The sequence below is a fragment of the Sceloporus occidentalis genome, unplaced genomic scaffold (genome assembly GCF_023333645.1).
Source record: "Sceloporus occidentalis isolate IW3139 unplaced genomic scaffold, rSceOcc1.0.p SCAF_6, whole genome shotgun sequence".
Lineage (NCBI taxonomy): Eukaryota > Metazoa > Chordata > Lepidosauria > Squamata > Phrynosomatidae > Sceloporus > Sceloporus occidentalis.
In genome coordinates this window covers 116,444,976-116,467,713 of record NW_028316986.1, presented here as the reverse complement: position 1 = coordinate 116,467,713, position 22,738 = coordinate 116,444,976, and positions in this window count along the sequence as shown.

The window sequence follows — 22,738 nt, the reverse complement described above, 5'->3', positions numbered from 1 at the left end:
AAGAATGGTTTGATATGCTTTCCGGGAATGTTAGCAGTCAACATGTTTGGTAAGACCTAAATCAGTTGTTCTGTGTTCTCAAATTGTCTTTCAAGAAAACATGATTAATATTGATCAAAAGTATTGATAAAATGAACTTATTAGGAAAGAAATAAGCAGAGACGTGAGCAACAGATATATTGCTACAGGTTTCACATTTGAGGATGAGATGGCAATGCTTAATTAGCATTCCAAGAGATCCTCCAATAAAAGAAGGGTTGCTTCTTGGGCAGGAGTGGAAGTAATTATTAACAGAGGATAAAAGAGTCACACTCACCTAGACATTAGCATCAGATTGCAGGCCTTTTTCAGGAGGTGAGCAAACCACTGTGAGGGGAATTGTACATCAAGGGAATATTTGATGCATTTGGGAGGAGGGATTCTGGCTTGAAAGAATCTAAGCTTTCCTTTTCACACTGTTGCTTGCTGTACTGAAACAAGGATGAATTCATACACTTGCTCTTCTCATGACCTTACAAATGATGCTTTCTTAGGAAAATTTCTTAGATACATCTATAATCATGCTAAAGTTCATCAGAAACTGTTGTATATGGAAGAAGGCCTGCATAAAAGTGATCAAAGAGGTTCCATATTCCTTGCAGTATGTCAGGAAAGTAGTCTCCCGGGGGGGGGGGGGGGGAATTAAAACAGTGCATTAACCACAGCATGTTCATATTTTCTAATTACCTTTTAAAAAAAAGAATTGAAGGGATATGATTGGAAATGTGTACATTTATGCAGTCCATATCTGAATGCATATCCTATTCCCCATTTCCACATATAGATTGTGCTGAGGTTTTTTTTTAAGGAATAAGTCTGCCTCTTTCTTTGCTCAAATGAACATGCACATTTTACTCTGTCCACTTTGCTAGATGCACCCTCATTGACTAACAAGAGCTTAAGAAATGGTCTGCATGCACTTGAAATATGACATTTTCCTATGTGCATTGTTCAAATGTGCATCTTTTTCAGAAGCATCCACAGCTGGCAGAAAGATGATATTTGCAGAGTGTAACAGAGTGGACAGTCAAGAAAGTGAAGACTGAATTGAGCCTATCAAACTTTGGATTGAAATTGGATCCTTCACACATCTCTAAATATGACCCCAATAGGAAAATCCGCACAAATGTGGGGTAATGGCTGATGTGTTCAGATAAGAATCTCAAATATGTATCTTCAGTGTTTTTCTCCACTTGCCCTATTAAAGTAGTAAACACAAACGGAACATGAGTTCTGATATTGTCTCATAATTTGTACTGTACCAATGAAATCACCATCATAGATTTCACCACCTCAAGATGGCTTAGTTATTCTATATTGACTGCTGAACTTTGAAAATCTGCTTTCAGCTGATTCAATCTAAGGCCTGTTACAGACTGCCAAAATAAAGTTGCTTCGGGTCTCTTTGGAGGTATGCTATTTAAATGATGCATGGGTCCTAAGAGTCTGGAGGTCGCACCAAAGCCACACTCCATTCCTAAGCACTGGAGTGCAGCTTTGGTGCAGCTTCCGGATTCTTAGGATGCATGCATCATTTAAACAGCATACCTCCAAAGAGACCCGAAGCAGCTTTATTTTGGCAATCTGTAACAGGCCTAAGATGATCCACCATGGAAAGAAGATCCTATTGCTTAATTCAGCATTGCCCTTGTCCCAACATTGTGAGGGTGTTTGATTGTTATGGTAAGACATTTTATTAACAAATCATTTCACTATTGACACTCTTCTGGGCATTTGCCCAGCCCTTTATTCACGGGCACCCTCCTTGGGCAAGTCCGTGTTCAGAAATACATTAGCTTTGATGGCAGAAGTGGAAACTGATTTTTTTAAAAAATTAATTTTATTGCACAAAATTACGAATAATACAAAAACAATACATTCAACACCAATATCCACAATACAAAAAATATACACAACAAACAAATATATAGCTCAATAAGACAAACCAATAATCCTAACTCATCCATACACCTCTGTCTATTTTAACTTCCCCCTGATGTGATTGGATTCTTTTTTTAATGCCCATGCTACATCTTAATGCCCATGATACATCCTACTATACTGAATATAAATTTCTTTTCTTTATTCCCTATAGACTCCTATGCTAAACAGTCTATATAATGTTCTTATTTTCTCAACATTTCTTCCTTGCATAAATATTCTCTATCTCTTCCTGAATAATAGTGCAGGGTTTTCCACTTTGTTGTACACCATCAAACTCAAAAGTTAGTGTCTTTCTTTCTAGAAATGGAAACTAATTTTGTGCTGGTCATGCTACATACACATGTGTGCTTACACACAGTACATCTGTACGACTAATATGTTGAATGTTCTTTCATACAGAAGGCACAAAGTTGATTTTTTTCTGATAAAGAAAATGAACTAGATTCCTAAGCATTTACTTTCCCTGTCATCAGTTTTCTTGATCCTTTTTATTATCATATGTAAATTTTTATTAGTTAATATTTCATGTTATTTATATGGTTAGCTAGAGCCTTGGAAGTTTGTGTTCAACCTGCAAGGGGTTCATGGATGAAGTTTGGCATTATCCAAAAATAAATGAATTCTCCTTTGTTCTAATAAGTTTGTTGTTTGTGATTATTGTGTGCCTTCAAGTTGTTTCTGACTTATGGTGACCCTAAAGCAAACCTATCCTAGGATTTTCTTGGCATGTTTCTCCAGAGGGGGGTTTACCATTGCCATCCTCTGAAGCTGAGAACTGTGACTTGCCCAAGGTCATCCAATATGTTTACATGGCCCGGCTGGGATTTGAGCCCTGGTCTCCAGAGTCATAGTCCAATGCTCAAACCACCACACCATGCTGGCATTTTTAGTGAAATTATGGATATTCATTGAAGTTCATTGAAAGGTAGATAAACAACAGGCAGACATAAAGATGGGCAGATGCTTATGCATTGGTATTCCTGAGTCCAGCAGGACACCAAGTTTAGAAACTTGGGCTTCAGTAGTTAAAACCCAGTAAACTTTTATTCAGCAATTTTAGATCCAGTCCAGAGACAGGGACACAGTGGCTTTAGTGGTTAAGATGTCAATTCTGATGATTGTAAGGATGGAAGGTTGGAAGTTAAGGCACCATGTGATGAAGTTACATCCCATCACTAGTCCCAGCTTCGGCCAACTTAGCAGTTTGAAAGCATGCAAATGCAAGTAGATAAATAGGTACCGCTTCAGTGGGAAGGTAACAGCGTTCTGTGCAGTAATGCTGATTATATGGCCACCAGAGTCATCTTCAGACAATGCTGGCTCTTTGGCTGAGTAACAGAGATGAGCACTGCCCCCTTACAGTCGGTTATGACTAGACATTCATGTCAAGGGACACCTTTACCTTTTTATCAGAGACATTGTAAGAACAGAATAGCAAGTATCAGCATTGTCTAATTAAACTCTGCACAATTTTAAATTCATGGCAGAATCAATTCTCATTTATCATAGTTAATAAACATATTTGCCCCTCTAATTCCCATATCTCTCCTTCTTACGGCTACATTATTTTCACAGGAATAACCTTGAACAGGCTTGATTCATGCTTGCCTCTCCTCTTGTATTAGCTTACCACCTGCGTCTGAGGTCATGATTTCTCTGTTCTACATCACCCCAACTTTCCAATTTTTTTAATGGTAGGAGAGGTGCATTTACAACTCCTGCCAGGTATTGCCATAAAGTATTAATTGTACATGTTCATCAAGACAGCATCCATAGCTAGGTACCCCAAAAGAAACTTCATATGCATGCACCAATATTCTACAAACAAGTTCAAGCCATTTTGTTGTCAGCTGAGATGCTCTAGAAGAATATCAATGCAGGCAGAGGCCACTCTTTCTCTTGGCCATGTGGGGACTGGGGACAAAGTGTAATAAAAGACAGGCATTAAAATTTCAAACCCATCAGTAGCAGCAAAAAATAACTCCCATTGGGATCTAGGCTATCTGTGTCTTGCAGGAGGCTAACTGCCCCTTTCTTAGATATCAAATAAGGACATTTACATGAAATTGGAACACAGATTTCAGCACAACATACAAGAGAGATGTAAATTCTCACTTATCCTCATCCCCATGATCAAGTACCTTTAAAAGGTGGCTATGTTGGGGTAAAGAGCGGCTTCATAGCTGGCTGCCCAGCAATGGACAGCACAGGTGGAATAAAGCCCAACCCAGCTGTCTTTGATGGATCAATCCTCCTGGCAAAGGGAGAGGGATGCAGAGTTCAGTGGTTTTAGTTGGTCTGGTCTAGTATAATCAAAGTTGGCTGGTGGTTCTACTTAGCAAGAGGGAGTAGATAGAGATTGGCTAGAACCCTAACAAGTGTTTGATTTTATTGTAACCATACTGAGCTTGAAATTAACTCATACAAGTTACATTATTTCTCTATGTTTCTCAATAAAAATTAAATTTTTTTTACAGTGGTTGACCGTGACTGCAGTGATTACTATAAACTGTAAAGAAGAACATACACACTACATAAAATAAATAAACTGGTTTACGGAGACATTTGGCACCCTCGCCCTTATACACTTAAGGTTAGTGATAAAAAAGTAAAAGCAGGGCAAATGTTAGTGACAGAGAACTTTCTGGGGTTGGAAGGTGAAAGCAACGGAGGTCCTGTCACACCATGTGATGGAATTCTCACATATCTCCATTCCCATGAGAATGACAGAGGTAAGTTTTTCTTTCTTTGCAAGGCAGCATGGTAAGTGGTTTCTTTGTGAATTTTATAAGAAAGTATTAATGTGTATGGCATAGGTTTTTTTCATGAAAATTGCACAGGTCACTTATACACACTACAGTCACTACTTCCTTATTTCATGGACTTCTAAAAACTTAGAAGCATTAGATGAATTGTTTGTCACTATATGGACCATCAACCAGTCCTTCTGTGGTTTTTTTTGGGGAGGAGGGTCAGGGAGGTATTTTGCTTTATAAGCGGAAATAGATACAACTTGCACAGAGGTTCCTTGTGCAAATTGCTAAGACCTTGAGGGAGGGAAAAGAAACCTTTGGACCTCACTCACACACAGGAGGCAAAACATCTTATGACATTTTCTCACCAGGTTCTCTCTATGTGTTCTTGTCTCATCAGGAACAAGAGGCCTTGCAAATATTATTTACATTTCTAGTATACAAAATTTGTTGTTGTGTGCTTTCACGTCAGTTCTGACTTATGGTGACTCTAAGTTGAACTTACCATGGCATTTTCTTAGCAAGATTTGTTCAGAGGAGCTTTTGTCTATGCCTTCCTCTGAGGCTGAGAGAGTGTGGCTTGCCCAAGGTGATGCAGGGAGTTTCTATGGCCAATTGGGGATTTGACCCTGGCCTCCAGAGTTGTTGTCCAACATTCAAACCACTATGCCATGCTGACTCCCATACAAAATTTACTACAGTTTTATTATCAGATTTATCTTCATACTGTCTATATTGTGCTGCAACAACTCCCTCTTCATACCATTATATATGGATATTGTAATGCACTATGAGCTCCAAGCAAACATTTCTGTCAACTGAAACCCTGACTTATATCCATGCTTACATATAGGTTAAAGGACTATCCATGCTAATATGAAATGCATCTGGTATTTTTGAGCTATCTTCTCCATGTTTTTTTCTCCCTAAAAGGCCTTGTTTCTTCTTACTTGGAGACTGTAATTTTCCTATTTGACATGCACCATCTCACCTGCTGCTTCAGGTAATTACACAGTTGAACTCCTGAAAACCCTTGTCCATTTATTAAAATCTGCATTACCATCCTCCCGTCACTTGCTAAGTGTTCACTACCTGTGGGAGTCTAGATGACACAGCTCAGTTCTGAACATCAAATAGTCACTTCAGCTCAATTAAGGACTCATTGTGTGACATTTGTGGCTATTTGGAAGGTATGAAAAATGGCATTTCTTGAATTCCATTTAATGGAATGGGTTTCTGACATACAGAAGAGCAAAACATTCTAAGCTAAAATGGTATGGCCATTTGCTTAAAAAAAAGTGATGTGGCAGTGATAGGATTTACTTGTCTTAGGCACCATGACAGGGCGGAATTTATATAGACTGTTTAAGATAAAAGTCTATGGTTTGATTTTATATTGCTGACTTTCCATGAGATATAGAAGGTTTGTTTTTATGTATCTTCAAGCCAATTCCAACCTGTGGTGACCCTATCTTAGGGTTTTCTTGGCAAGATTTATTCAGAGAAAGTGTGTCATTACTTTCACCTTAGGCTAAGAAAGAGTGACTTGTTCAAGATCAACCTGTTGATTTTCATGGCTAAGAGAGTGTCATGGATTCTGATAATCCCAGCGCAGTGATTAGACCATTATAACACCCTGGCTATGGATTGATATTATAGCCAACAAGCAGTTCATTCTCTAGCAGCTTGTTGTCTGAGAGGGAGGATGCCACCATTTCAGGGTGACCACATGCTTCAGACCACAAACAGCTCCTAAGTTAAACTCAAAAGTTATGTAAGAAAGACACCAGCATGTCCTCTCACCTGTGCAAAGTTCTTGTGCTAGATTTCTAGCAATATCATTCCTTACTCCATCTCATATGACACCAACAATGATATTAAATAAGGGGGGCCATTCTAATACTCTGAAGTGACTTTTCAGGGAATATTTTTAGGGGAGGGGGCTGGCTTCATAAGCAGTCCATGCAATCTGTGAATCAATCTAGAACTGTAAACACACACATATTCACACACACTTATTTATTTAAGAAAAAGAACAATAAAATGCAATGTGTGAGTAAGAAGGGATGAAGAAAATGTATAGGAAATGTCTAAGAAATTGGGATTTATTTCTTTGTGCTGTAGTGAAATATCACATTTCAATAATAATAATAATAATAATAATAATAATAATAATAATAATAATACAGTCCGTCCTCGCCTTACGCGGGGGATCCGTTCCGGATCCCTCCGCGTAAGGTGAATTCCGCCTATGCTCGAGCCCCATTGGAAACAATGGGGCTCGTGCGCGGTGGCGTGGCGGTGCAGGCGCACGCGGGGCGCAACGGGCACACGCGCCCATTCAATTGAATGGGACACGCCGCCCCTTCCGCCCCGCGGCTTGAGTGCGTATGCTCAAGGCCACGTATGGCGCGCCCGCGTATGGCGCTGGTGCGCTGTAATGCAAACAAATGCATTGTTTTCTCTGTCATAGATTCTTTGATTCCATATTTAGCAAAATATTTTGGTTAGAGCTATTTAAAAAGGAAGGAATTTTGATACACAGATCACCACTAACTCAAAACATGAACACATTGATGGACTCATATCGTACTTTAATTTCTCCCTGGAGTAAACACACATCTCAGCAAATTCTGAACATGGGCACATCCATACTCATTGCTTCCACTTGAACATCCACGCTAAATAAAGAGAAAAGGTGTATCTCAGGTTTTGATACTGCAGACTCTTGCTTGTGTGATAACATCCTATTACAAAGAAAAAGACAGTTGATTATGAAGCAGCAGCCAATCTGGCCAAAACACCAGTGAATGGATACAGCAAATGTGAAAGTTGGGGGTCTTCCAGTCCTGCAAACACTTCTGTCCCTATTCCATTCCAAACCATCATGTTTTTCCCCCACTGCAAATGTTTGCATATGGATCAGATTAAGTATAACAAAGAAATATGGTAGTCTTGAACATGTACAGTTATTTTTGCCAAAGCTTATATCTGCATGAAAGGGGCATTGTAGTGGCTGGTTATGATGAGTTGCATTTCCCTCATTTTAAACCTTATTTCTATTGCTTATACAAATGACACCTATTGAGCTAATGATGTGAAACTTGACATCCATGATCTACTCAAGAGTACTACAATTGTTCTGAATTCGAAGCCACTCTGATAAAAACTTCCAAATTGTACAAGACATTGCTAAGTGATAAAAATGGACACCTTTGCCCTTTTAAATCCATTTTTCTGGACAGGCATGCTATATATTTTTGTCAAATGTCAATGAAAACTATGTGTGTCCTTTATTCAGGCTTGACAAGGAAGTCACTCCTTCATTAGTTCAGTGAAGTTCTGAGCAGTGGCTCAGGTGTTCTGATCAGCAATCCGAACAGACATACACTTGTCCATTTAATATCAGAGTTACAGCTATTGCATGTTGCCTAAGGAATCATCAGGCCTAGAGATCAGAAGCTAAAACATGCCTCATAATTATAAATTATATACAGAATAGCAAAGTGTCCTTGCTTTTGCCTTACTTTCCTTACACCCATATTTTTCCTTAGTCTTTCATGTTCAGATTTAGATGAAGTAGATGGAGTGCCATGAACAAGCAAAGATGCCCCTTCTTGTTCAGTCCTGTCTTCCCTCATGATTCATCTCACCCTTATGGTATTGACAGAGAAATCTTCCAATGAATTGATTCATGCCCATTCATTACTTATATGTTTGTTTGTTTGTTTGTTTTGGTAAGTGATTTGACTTCTTGGGAATGGTGGTTCTCTTTATTTTTGTATTGCTTTGACTGTTTTATTTTTAAAATCCATCCTGTGGTACTCCTGTGGTTAAATTAGAATTTCCCTGGAAACAAAGCTGCCTAGATACTGATATTGTAAAACAAAAAAACAAACAAAAACCTGTTTTTTTGCATCTTGAATCTCAAATAGGATATAAGTATCACCAGTGTAGCTATACAGGGTAGAATTAAGAAAGAGATCTTAGTGAAATTTTGGGTCCCCAGATGTTGTTGGGCTACATCTCCTAGACTCTCTCACCACTGACCATGAGAGCAAGGTCTTCTGAGAATGGAAATCCCAGAATATCTGGGGATCCATGTTTGAGAACCACTGTCTTGAGGCATCACATGGAGAGTGTCCACGTGGTTATTTGGTCTAGGAAGCCAATATAGGAACTGATTTGGGGCCTTCCTTTTCCCTCCACTTAGTACTGCTCAGATTGTGTATGTCTGATGTGGTTGACTTAACACTTTGTTGAAGCTTGGGCTGTGAGGAGCTAGAGCAGTGATGGCGAACCTATGGCACGCGTGCCAGAGGTGGCACTCAGAGCCCTCTCTGTGGGCACACATGCTGTCGCCCTAGCACAGAGTTTGCCAGAGTTTCTTACTAGAATGCCAGAGGGACGTGGCACTTTGCAATAAATAAGTGGGGTCTGGGATGCAGTTTGGGCACTCGGTCTGTAAAAGGTTCACCATCACTGAGCTAGAGCCAGAATTGGTAGCTTCTCCGTGGCTTTGAATCAGGGAAATGCCACCAAATAAGGGCACGAGAAGGGTCATGTTTCCTTTGCTATCTCTCATCCCTTAATATTTTGGATGTATGCATTTGAGTTCTTCCAGGGGGATTTTATTGAAGTCCTATGCTAACCAAATACAGCTGTAATACTTCAAATGTAAAAACTGGACCCTTGTCTACTTTTTGTTAGGCTGTGTACAATTCATTTGTGAGTGCAGTGGGTCAAACCACATCATAAATAGATATGGGGAGATGAAATGGCTCTTCCCCCCTTATTTTTGCCTTGAAACATCATTTTTGTTTTCAGGTTGTGGAAATCACAACAAGTTATGAGATAAAGGAGTACTCATTCTGAAATTATCCTTATGATTTATGTGGACAATTATACAACGTTTGACAAATGAGAAAATCGAGGCGCAGAGTAATTCACTGTCTTTCTAGTAGGTTTCCAGACTGCTCATCCACAAATATAATAGAAAAGCATCATTACACGCTGCATGAAGTCATTCTGGTACGTATCTTCCACAGATTAAGAAAAAGGGGAGATTTTAAACATTGCCTCCAATATATAAAGATAAATAGATAGGAGTACAGAATAAAAATATGTAATACTTAGGTATCTGTACAGATACATTTTGTAAACCCTAATAAGTTTATTTCCATGTGAAAATAATGTAGTGAAACAATTCCTCAAATAAATAAATAAATAAATAAATAAATAAATAAATAAATAACCTTGCCAAGGATACAACTATGCCTTGATTTTATAAATGTTTCATGTGTCTTATCTCAGTAAGCTAGCAAAGATGAAAGTTAGTTCCTTCATCATCATGCAAGAAAAGTCTGTCTTAATTTCAGAGTCCATTACTTCAGAAGTGCCTTTGATTAATGCTCTAAGGAGAGCTGGGCAGGGAGGAAGTCCAGTCTCTAAAGTTACCAGCATGATTTAATAAAAAAAAAATGTTTGTAAGTAAATCCTTGAAACAAGCATCCAAGAGATTATAATAGCCAATTGCGATTACAAAAAGTGCTGAACCAACTTAATCACCCCATGTCTGGCTAGTATTGTAACTCAATTAATTTAGAGGCACTGCACTAGAGGTACATGCCTCTTGCTATATGTCAAAAAATGTAGCTTTACAATTATACCTTACCTTAGGCTTCGCTCCTAAACTCACTAACTTGGAAACAAATATTATTGAGAGCAATGGGATTTGCTGGGGAGGATTAACAAGAGGACCAATAGAGGTGGTTCAAGGAGAGATTTCAACACAGATTCCTCCCCCCCTCTCTTTGTCAACTGCTTTCATGTCAGCTTCAATCTATAGCAACCCTGTGAATGACAGACCTCCAAATCACTCCATCCTCAGCCACCCTGTTCAGCTCATATTTATGGCTGTGGCTTTGCTGATTGAATCTATCCAATTGATATCTTTTTTTCCTATTACCCTCAACTTTTCCAAGCATTATTGTTTTTTCTAGTGAGTCCTTTCTTCTCATGATATTCCCAAACTACAACAACCTCAGTTGAGCTATCTTTGCCTCTAGGGAGAGTTTGTTCTAGGAGCCATTTACTGGTCTTTTTAATAGTCCACAGTGTTTACAGAACTCTTCTCCAGCATGACATCTCAAATAAATTGAATAAATAAATAAATTGTTCTTCATATCAGCTTTATTCATTGTCCAGCTCTCACAACCATGAATAGAAATGGGAAAAACAATGGCGTGAACAATCCTAACTTGAGTATTCAATGATATATTTTTACACTTGAGGATTTTGGCTACTTCTTTCATAGGTACTCTTCCAAGTCCTAGTCTTCTGATTTCTTGACTGTAGTCTCTGCTCTGATTGATGACTGAGCTCAGGTAGGGAAAAACTTGAACTGTTTCAGTGTCTTCATCTACACATACAAAAAAAGAGAAAATGGTGGTAAACAGCTTTGTAGGGCTCTGTATCATTGCCTTCCATTTTCACAGCCTGTTTGTTCCTGTTTTTTCTTAAGAAAATTGGACATAAATGTGAGGGAAAACAGAATCATAGAATTGGAAGAGACCACTAGGGTCATCCAGTCCAACCTCCTGCTATGGAAGAACTCACGATCAAAGCACCACTGATAGATGTCCATCCAGACTCTGTTTAAAGACCTCTAAAGAAGGAGATTCCACCACTCTCTGAAGGAGTGTGTTCCACTGTTGAACAATTCTTCTTGTCATGAAGGCTTAAGTGGAATCTCTTTTCATGTACATGGTATCCATTGTTCCAGGTCCTATTCTCTGGAGCAGCAGAAAACAAGGTTGTGGTCTATCAGGACTCCTAGATCCCTTTCACATGTACTCAAGGAGCCATTCTGTCTCCCATGCTTTTACATGAAACCGCTGGGAGAGATCATCTGGAGTCACGGGGCGCGGGGTTATCAGTACGCTGATGACACCCAAATAATTTTCTCTATGTCTCCGACTGATGCAGTGACCAGGGATGGCATCTCTACTCTTGTGGCCTGTCTGGAATCGGTAATGGGCTGGATGAGGGAAAACAGACTCAGCCTGAATCCAGAGAAAACGGAAGTACTTGTGATAGGTTCTCCTGGCCCGGGGATGGTGGTGGTTCCACCTGTCCTGAACGGGATCACGCTTCCTGTGAAGGACTCAGTACGCAGTCTGGGGGTGCTTATTGACTCATCGCTCCATCTTACTTCTCAGGTGGATGCGACGGTCAAGAGCACCTGCTATCAGCTTCGGTTGATACGCCAGCTGCATCCCTACCTGGACCGGAGGGACCTTGAAACTGTAGTACACGCTCTGGTAACCTCTCGATTGGATTTCTGTAACGCGCTCTACATGGGGCAACCCTTGTACCATACCCGGAAGCTGGAACTAGTGCAGAATATGGCAGCACGACTGGTCACTGGTACTTCCACGGCCAGTCATATAACACCTGTGCTTAAAGACCTTCATTGGCTGCCTATTCGCTTCTGGGCGCAATACAAGGTGTTGGTTATTACCTATAAAGCCCTGAATGGCTTGTGCCCAGGGTACCTGGAGGACCGCCTCTCTCCGTACAATCCGCCCCGCACACTCAGATCAACTGGGCAGCAATTATTAAGAGTTCCAAAGGCTAGACTAGTTACTACCACCAGGAGGGCCTTTACCACACTGGCCCCCAACCTCTGGAACTCGCTGCCCGTTGAGCTCCGCTCGGCCACCTCCCTGGCCCAATTTAAGAAGGGGTTGAAAACATATCTTTTCGAGCGGGCTTACCCCTGACTCTATCCCCCGGTATATTTTATCACCCCTCCGTCATCAGCTGGTTGAGCTGGCATGAGTTTGCTTGTTTTTATTGCAATGTTTTAATGTATTTTAATATGTTTAATTGTATGGATTTTCTTGTTGTACACCGCCCTGATTTTTAGAAGGGCGGTATAGAAATAAATTATTATTATTATTATTATTATTATTACTATTGTTAAGCCAGGTGTCCCCCATTCTATTTCTATGCATTTCATTTCCCCATCCTAAGTGCAGTACCTTACATTTTTCCATATTGAAATTCATTTTGTTAGCTTTGGCCTAGCTTTCTAATCTATTCAGGTCATTTTGAATTTTGATCCTCTCCTCTGGGGTATTAGCTCCTCCTCCTAATTTGTTGCCATCTGCAAATTTGATAAACATGTCCCCTATTTTTTCATCCAAGTCAATGATAAAGATGTCAAATAGCACTGGGCCCAGGGCAGAACCCTGTGGCCCTTTCAAGTTAATAAAAGAACATCAGGGATCCATTTGTTTCCTCCTCCCCTCCCTCTTTCTTATTTACCAAGCAGAAGAAGGGAGGGAAATAAACTTTTTGGGAGGGATGCCCCACAATTTTTCAAAGAGGCTGTTGAGCTCATTAGATTGTTCTCCCTTCTTTCTTCCTATTAGTTGGTAATTTGATAGTGGTAGCACAATCTTTCCCCTTTTCCTAAACAAACATCAGCAACAACATTGTACACAGCAGTCAAACAGCTGATGTGGAGTGAACTTCCAGACATGCTCACCATTGATTCATTGCCCATAATGCCTGTATGCAGGCTCTCTCTGCAACAAATATTGTGGTGCAACTGACTGGAACTTTGCTCTGCAGCGCTGCACTCAATTTGTGGAAAGGGTTTTTGTTTTATGCAATTTAAAGCGAGAAATACATTTATTGTGATGACTGCTACTGAAAGAACAGTGTCCTTTGGGGAAATAACCATAAAAGAAATCTCACTTTCTGTCCTGTGATCTAGCCCTCGATTCTAGCCTCAGTCTGTGTCCTGTCCTCAACACTTTGTGCATTCGTATGTGTATGAGTGCACCCACACACTTACTCACCCATGCACACACCCATGCACTAAACACAATTGATTGGAATGAAATACGACAAGCATCTATAAGGAGGTATGAAGAGGCTTTTCAGTATAAGTATTACTGATCTTGTATTGCAGACCTTGGTTTTGGATCTGCTAGTTGCTGGAGCCTTGTTTGGGACTCACATACAAGTAACCTGCCTTAATAGATACATAGTTCATATACTTCATGTCACAGATAAATCATAAAGGTGATTATATAAAGGGATTTCTTCATACAATTCCACTTGGCAACAAAGAAGCTTTTCAGAAGGAACTTGATCCCCATCACTGTTTCAGATCATTTATTCATGTGCTCTTTCTCTGATACAGGCTAATCCTAGACATTGGATTAGCCTGTATCAGAGAAAGAAAGAAAGTCTCTTACACATATAGGTGCACATATGCACAGGTGACCAGACAGCAGATCCAGGTTTTTGGCAAATATGCTACCACATGCTTCCAATTTTATTCTGTTAGCCTTTTGGTAACCTTCCAGAGAAATTACTTACTTTTCAGATATCTCTTCATAATAACATCTATAAAAGGGGCAATCTGGTTCAATTAAAATTAAAATCAATGGTAGCTTTGATATTGACTTCAATAAGATCATCCCAAGATTATAAGCCTTTCACGCAGCTCTTCATCTGCATCACTTCTCTGTTCAAAATTGAAATGTTTCCCAATGGAAAACTTATCCCATCATGCTTTTACATCATTTATGAGTTTGGCCAAAGAGCTTCGAACATATCTCATATACCACCAGAAGATCTAGATATTTTACTCTGGATTATGTTTGTGTTCTGGGATTTAAGTCTTTAAAGTTTCTCCCTCCAACAAAGATAAAGATAAAGATTTGGAGTATAATTGATAAGTTTTACCTATACAGCACCTAAAAGTATCACTGTTGTATGGATTTTGGAATTTGTTGAACTAAGAATTAAGTCCCTCCTCATTGACTATGTACTTAGTAATTCGGGTAGGTTGTTCCAAGTAAGTATGCAAGGGACTGCAACTCTGCTATATAAATAAATCTAGATCATTTGTGAGGTTGGATCTAGCCATAATTATGCAAACATGCCCCTGGGATCACCACACCCTGTTATTTTTCAAGTGAGGGTATTCTTGTTTTAATACCACTTTCCAAACATTCTTATTCTTCAGCATTAGTCCCTTGTATGCTTGGGAATATTTCACCATGTTGGGTGGTTTTTTTGAAAAACCAGGGGTTCCCTACCCTGGCACACATAGTTGAAATCTTAGAAAAGGACTGTGTATATTACATCGTATATGAAAGGATTGCTCCACAAACGTATGTATCTTCATTAATGTCATTTTTAACTTTCTCCCAGGTGTTGCTGGCATGTCAAAGGAACAGTATAGATATTGCAAAAGTAACCAGGAAACCATCCAGACCATGAAAATTATGTTGACAGTTTACAATGCGTTATTCTTCCCTAAGGTGCACTTGTGCATCTGTTTTAGAAATATCTGTATTATGCATGTGGCCTGAAAGATATTTGAGCAGGTAAGTATTCAGGAGACATATTTTAACTTCTGTGTCTTTTTAAATAAATAAATCAAGAGAAGACTAAAAATGTTATGGGATGTCAAAAGGCTAGTTAAGACATATTGGCCCAGATTAACTGTTGATAAATTATTTGGAAATGAACTGTGAAATTTTATGAAAAGTTATTTCAACAGTATGCCTTTTAAGACTTTTTAAAGAGGCATGTTGATAGATCCCCCTATCCTTTTCCCTTTTCTCAAATGTCTATGGGCTACTTTGTGCATTCATGAAATTTCAATGTCAATATGAAACAACCTCAATTCACAGTTGAGGGCCAAACTAACCGTTATGCCAGTCAATCTTATCTCCTGACAGGTACAGCTGTAGAAGACTGCTAATTTCAACCAAGATCCTGGATTGATATATCACATATATGTGGCTATGACTTATCTCCCATCCAACCCTCCAACATACTTTTTCTCCACTATAGGCTTACTCCTATGACAGCTATTTCCTGGGTGGTGAACAGTAGGGCTGAAAGCATTCTGCAGGGCCTCCCATGCATCTGCTAAAAGTCCCGAGGATAATGTCACTACTGTGCATCCAGCTATAGGGGCAGTACAGATGGATGGCTCCGTGCCACCCATCTTTGCCCCGTGTCTGTGCTGCAAAAAAAGAGATGCCTAGAGCGACTTCTTTTTTGTGACGCCGCAAGCAGGAAGGGGCGCCACCATGATGCCACTTCCTGCTACCAATGTCTGGTCACTGTATGGCAGTGGCGGCAGCATCATGGCAGCCCCGTATGGATAGGAGGCTACCATGTTGCCAGTGTCCGTATGTACTAGGGTTTGGGAGCATGGGGTTGTTGCACGCTCCCGAACCCTAGTATTGGTTGCTCCACGCTGCTTTTGGCCGGTGTGTTTTCTGGTATTCCCTCTACTGGTTTCTATTTTTTAAAAATTTATTTTATTTCCATAAACAAATACATCTTTACATTCTATTACATTCTATTACTTTTTTGACACAATATTTTATATACCCCTCAGTGCCCCCCTTCCCCGGAGCCATTTCCATCCTTATATTCCATCCAAAATTTCAGTTCATCTTCTGGAGGTAACCTTCCATCTTATTTTCTCAACACTTTCTCGACAAATTCTTTCCAAATCCCCTCAAAGTCATTTCTTTTCCATAATCCTTTCTTTACTGGTGTGTGTGGGGGGGGGGGGGGGGGGAGGGTAGTCATTGAGCTTTGATATAAAATTTTGACCTCAGCTTTACCCATAAAATGGATTGCCTAGGAGGGACACCATCGCGGACACAAAGAAACCACAGCATGTTGGAGGAAAGGCCACAACTTTATTAGCATAACCACATGTAGGGTTGGCTCCAATGCATGAGGTCTGGATCTGTCATCCATCAGCCCAGTACTGAGTGGATGAACCAAAGTGCTTGGTCACGGCCAAGCTTCGGGATGGCAAGAGATTATGGGTTACCGCTCATATCCCATCGATCGCTCAAGCGACTGATCGCATATCTGCAACTGCGCATCATCGCATAACTATCCCTTGCCAACGGGGGACGCTGTGCTGGTGATGCCCCTGCAATGGAAACACCGCCTCGCTCGCAGCGCCCCGGTGTCTGGATGGACTCCCGATCCAGCGCTACGCAGCCCTGGAAACCACGCCCACCAGATCCAAGACCTATGCAACCGCCATACAAAGTTGTGACAACAACCCAAACCCACAGAGGGAGGGTGGGTGGGTGAGCCAAGCAAAATGGTGCCATCCATCGAGGCCTCGTGGCCTTTTATAGGCCTGTTGACCAATGGGAGGCCGGCATAGGGAGGCAAGGCCCGCCTCCCGGCCTCCCTCCAATCTCGGGCGGCGCCTGGATATGACGCTGCCCAATCAGTGGGCACTTCCGCCCACAAAGGCCGCTGGGACCTGTAGTCCCCAGCGACACGGGCGGAAGTACCACCTCTCCTCCCCGTCCTGGCCAATCACGGCTCGCGTGGCCCCCGCCGAGGCTTCTGGGAGCCGCCCGAGCCGGAAGAGGCCTGCAGCCTCCGCGGGGCTTCCCCCAGCGGCAACCGGGCCGTCCCGCCGAGGCAGGCGGCCCCATTTATCAGGTTGTTAAATTGGATTTATGATATTTTAACTCACTAACAGGATACCAGCCTTCACAGAAAAAATACTGGGGAGGGGGGAAATCTCATCCCCCCCCAGACAACATGACATCGTGATTTGTTCCCTGACAGAATTTCCCTAGCAGAGAGGTAGAATATAGCTCTATCGCTATTTCCACATCCCACATTCCAAGAACCCACTTCAACTGTGGGTGCATGATTTACATATGAAGAAATAGGGAAATGTTTAGCAAGTTGCCTGATCAAATTAGCATACTCCATGGAACATAGTGTATAAAAGCAAAGTAATCATATTGGATGATAGGTCAGAAATCTTCCAGGTAATAACTTGGACCTAAACATGTGCCTTTATACAATTTCTAGTCCAATTGTAGACCCATTGATTCCATTGGATTTAACTTACCATTCAGCAATTGATTCAGTGGTTCTACTCTAATACAGACTAGCAATTGGATTCAAGTCTTACTCATACTTAGAGAAGGTCATGGATTGCAATAAAAATTTTCGCCTTTAACTATGGCCCCATACAGACAGGCCAAAATAAAGCTGCTTCAAGTCACTTTGGAGGTATGCTGTTTAAATGATGCATGTGTCCTAAGGGTGTGGAAGTTGCACCAAAGCTGCACTCCAGTCCTTAGAACTGGATCGTGCCTTTGGCATGGCTTCCGGCCTCTTCGGATGCATGCATCATTTAAACAGCGTACGTCCAAAGTGACCTGAAGCAGCTTTATTTTTGTCTGTCTGTATGGGGCCTATGATCATATAATATATGTTCTTTTCAGTTTAATACTTAGTGTGCTGAAAACACTGGATGAAGTAATTTGTCCCATTGATTTCAGTAGGTCTACTCTAAGTACAAATAAATCATGATGACTCTACCCCAATGAGTAATTTGACCCTGAAGGAATAACAAAAAATTGGAACCATCCATATATAGATATTTTAGTTTAGATATGTTCAGCCTGGAGAAGAGACATAGAATCATAGAGTTGGAAGAGACCACAAGGGCCATCCAGTCCAACCCCCTGCCATGCAGGAAATCCAAATCAAAGCATCCCTGACAGATGGCCATCCAGCCTCCGTTTGAAGACCTCCAAGGAGGGAGACTCCACTACACTCTGAGGGAGTGTGTTCCACTGTCGAACAGCCCTTACTGTCAGGAAGTTCCTCCTAATGTTGAGGTGGAATCTCTTTTCCTGCAGCTTGCATCCATTGCTCCGGGTCCTAGTCTCTGGAGCAGCAGAAAACAAGCTTGCTCCCTCCTCAATATGACATCCCTTCAAATATTTAAACAGAGCTATCATATCACCCCTTAACTTTCTTTTCTCCAGGCTAAACATCCCCAGCTCCCTGAGTCGTTCCTCGTAGGGCATGGTTTCCAGACCTTTCACCATTTTAGTCGCCCTCCTTTGGACCTGCTCCAGTTTCTCGATGTCCTTTTTGAATTGTGGCACCCAGAACTGGACACAATATTCCAGGTGGGACCTGACCAGAGCAGAATATAGTGGCACTATTACTTCCCTTGATCTAGACACTATACTTCTATTGATGCAGCCTAAAATCGCATTGGCCTTGTTAGCTGCCGCATCCCACTGTTGACTCATGTTCAACTTGTGGTCTACTTGGACTCCTAGATCCCTTTCACATGTTGTCTCCTTAAGCCAGATGTCCCCCATCCTATATCTGTGCATTTCATTTTTTCGCCCTAAGTGCAGTACCTTACATTTCTCCCTGATGAAGTTCATTTTGTTAGCTGTGGCCCAGCTTTCTAGTCTATTCGGGTCATTTTGAATTTTGATCCTGTCTTCTGGAGTATTAGCTATTCCTCCTAATTTGGTGTCTTCTGCAAATTTGATGAGTATTCCCCCAATGTTTTCCTCCAAGTCATTGATAAAGATGTTGAACAGTACTGGGCCCAGGACAGAGCCCTGTGGGACCCCACTGGTCACTTCTCTCCAGGCTGAAAAGGTGCCATTGTTGAGCACCCTTTGGGTTTGTCCGGTCAACCAATTACAAATCCACGTAACAGTTGCCTTGTCTAGCCCACATTTTACAAGCTTGTTTGCAAGAATGTCATGGGGAACCCTGTCAAAGGCCTTACTGAAATCAAGATATACTATATCCACAGCATTCCCTTCATCTACCATGCTAGTAAGAGGTGATATGACAGGCCTGTTTAAGTATTTGAAGGGGTGTCATATTGAGGATGGAGCAAGCTTGTTTTCTGCAGCTCCAGAAAACAGGACCTGTAACAATGGGTTCAAATTAGAGGAAAAGACATTCCATCTAAACATTAGGAAGGACTTCCTGACAGTAAGAGCTGTTTGACAGTTGACGATATTCCACAGGAGAGTGGTGGAATCTCCTTCTTTGGAGGTTTTTAAACAGAAGCTGGATGGCCATCTGTTGGGGTGCTTTGACTGTGTATTCCCGCATGGCCAATAAGGCTGCCTAAAACATCCCTTCCTACCCTCAATCCCAACACCCATCCACAAAAGCAGCACAGAAGTTTGTGAGGCCTTGCTGAATGGGATAACATGTTCAGGGAGCTGGAAAGGACACTGCACGAAAGCATCAGGAATGTCTTTTATCATCATTCCTGATATACATGCCTAAATGTTGAGCCAAACCCTGAATCTGAAATACAGTCAGCCCTCCCCATAGGCGTGCTTGCCTTCCACGGCTTTGACCTTACGTGGAGAGCAAGCCCTGGCACAAATAATGGGGCATGTACGCGTGCCGTGCACCCCATGTGCTGCCACAAACATGCGGCCCATTCTTTTCTATAGGGCTTGAGCATACGCTATTTCCCCCCTTACGTGAGGGTGGTGGTGGTGGTCCAGAACGGATCCCCCACAGATGAGGAGGGCGGACTGTAATGCTGGATTATCTCAGTGAAGATATTGAAAGGATATCTTTTAATACAGTGGTTCTCAGACTTTTTACTCTTGGGACCCCCTTTACATTTATATGCAGATGTCACCTATGAATTTTTATTCTATGAATAAAAATATTTTGTTCAGTGTGTGTATTTTTGTTCATACATTCATAAATATTCATATCTTAATATTTTGTATGGAAATAGCCCTCCTCCTCCTCCTCCTCCTCCTCCTCCTCCAGTGAAAGGCTCCAAGCACATTGTTGCTTTTCTTTCCCCTCCAAGACAGAAAGTTTGGAAAAAGGAGGAAGAGGAGGAGGATGGATCAGAGCCTCCAAATCTTGTGCCCCCCTTGAGCAATTCCTGTGCCCCGACGGGGAACTGTTTGAGAACCACTGTCTTAGTGCAATGTTTGATGTTTGATTTATCAGTGCTCATTTCAAACAAGACATCTTACAAAAGTGTTCTGAATTTTTGTAGGTATAAATAAGTTTTCTTTTTTCTTTCTCTGAAACTATGATTTTACGAAATAGCAAAGCAGTTCTCATAACTGCTTCTGCATGTACTGGATCAATGATACTTGATTGTGCGTTGATCATCTGTATACCTAATGACACAAAATATTGATGAAATATCATTAGCTGGTGTAGTGACAGTTTTGTTTTTGCAATCTTCATTAATAATAATAATGATAATGATAATGGAAAGTAATGGAAACATGGAATAATGGAAAGCATCCTGTTAGGGACATACACAGGTGTAATTCAAATTTACATTTGTGTATGTCTTTTCATAATCACTGCAGAGAGAGGACTTGTATCATACAACCATTCCTCTGGAGCCTCTGAATACAGTCATGTAGTGGCCAGTGGCAGATAAGTGGTATCTAGCTATGTTCCTATAGCCGGATTCACAATCATGAATGCATTCTCCAGGATTTCCTGGGGTCCTTGAGAGACCCTGAAGGACAACCATCATCCTGCATCCAGCTATTAGAACACAGCTGGATGCTTCTTGGCTGCTCCTGCTTTCTCCTGGACATTATATAACATTACAGTGTTGTCCCAGCATTAGAACATGAGTCCTGTGTGGGAGGAGAGGACAGGCAGGCATAGTTCAGACCTGGTGGAAAACATTGCTAAGAATTTTATGTTAAGTCTCCCAGACAGGATTCTGGACAATCTCCTCTTCTATATTTCAGATATTGTCTGAAAACATACAACATTCACTTCAGTGCAACAGCTACTGTGCTCTAACCTGAATTTTGAATAGATGGCTGCATTCTCATTATCTTGGTTTAGAAACTCCTCTCCCATATATACAAGCTTTCTTTCTGTCTCCCTGACACAAACATACTGTGCCTGAGCTTGTTCAAAAGGATGCCTGGGGTTGTGTAGTTATTCTGTCAGTAGATTTTAGTACCCATCGTTCGTGCCTCCCTGAAACCCATGCTCTGGAAGAAGTGATTACATTTAGAAGTGACATTTAGAAGTGGCAATGCTTCTCCTGCAAATTGCTTGTCACTTAAAATAGACTGTTGATACTGTGTCATCAAATGATAATGTAGGATATAATTAGTCCTTTTCAAAATTTTCTGCCTTTAAATACAGAAATTATACACATTAGGCATGCCTCTCAAAAAAATACGATGTATCAAGGCATGCAAATCACTGTGTCTTTATAAATATTTTCTTAGGAAGCAGAACATCCCATTAATACAGAACCAATCAAAAAGAGCAGCCATTAACATCCACAGGGTCATTCCTTAGCCATCTTGTTGACGACAGTCATTTTCATGATGAAATGTCAGATACAGTCAGAGTCTTAGAGATAACTCTGAAGTTCTATTTTGTGAAAGCTGACCAGCCACTCATTGAACTTGCCATTATGGAACATTTCTTTTTCCAGGGCAGAGGTTAGAAATATTGTGCATTTGGCAGCAGGAGAATAAAAACAGTGAATACTTGCAACTCGCTTTCTTTTTGAACATTATTAAACTGAGCACTCCAGTTTCATAAAAACCATTTCCACTAAGGATGAAATCAGAAGTGCTATTCAGATAGTGGAAAAAAGTATCCTTCCCTCTTCTCCTTCCCCAGGACATGTGCTTGATAGGAAAGACTAGGACCTGGGACTAGAGGTTCAAATCAAAATGTTTCCTGGACTGGCAACCTTCTGAATAATGGTCAACCTTCTGTATAATCTATGCCATATGCTCAGGTCCGGGGGGTGGGCATCATTTACTTCATCTGGCCAGAACTAGACTGGCAGCTGTCACCCAGAAGACATTTTCATTGGCAGCCCCATCTGCTCTGGTGCCACAACAAACTACACTTTTCAGAATTACATAGCACTGAGCCATGGCTATTAAAGTGGCATCAAACCCAATTATTTCTGCAGTGCAGATGCAATCATAGTCTGTACTCAAGCCATATGAGGGTTTAAAGGTCATAATCACCAGATGTCCTGCGTAAAGAAGGAGAGGAAGAAGAGGGAAAAGAAGGTAATTGTTGTTGTTGTAGTATGCCTTCAAGTTGTTTCTAACTCATGGTGATCTTAAGGTGAACCTTTCATATGCAAGAAC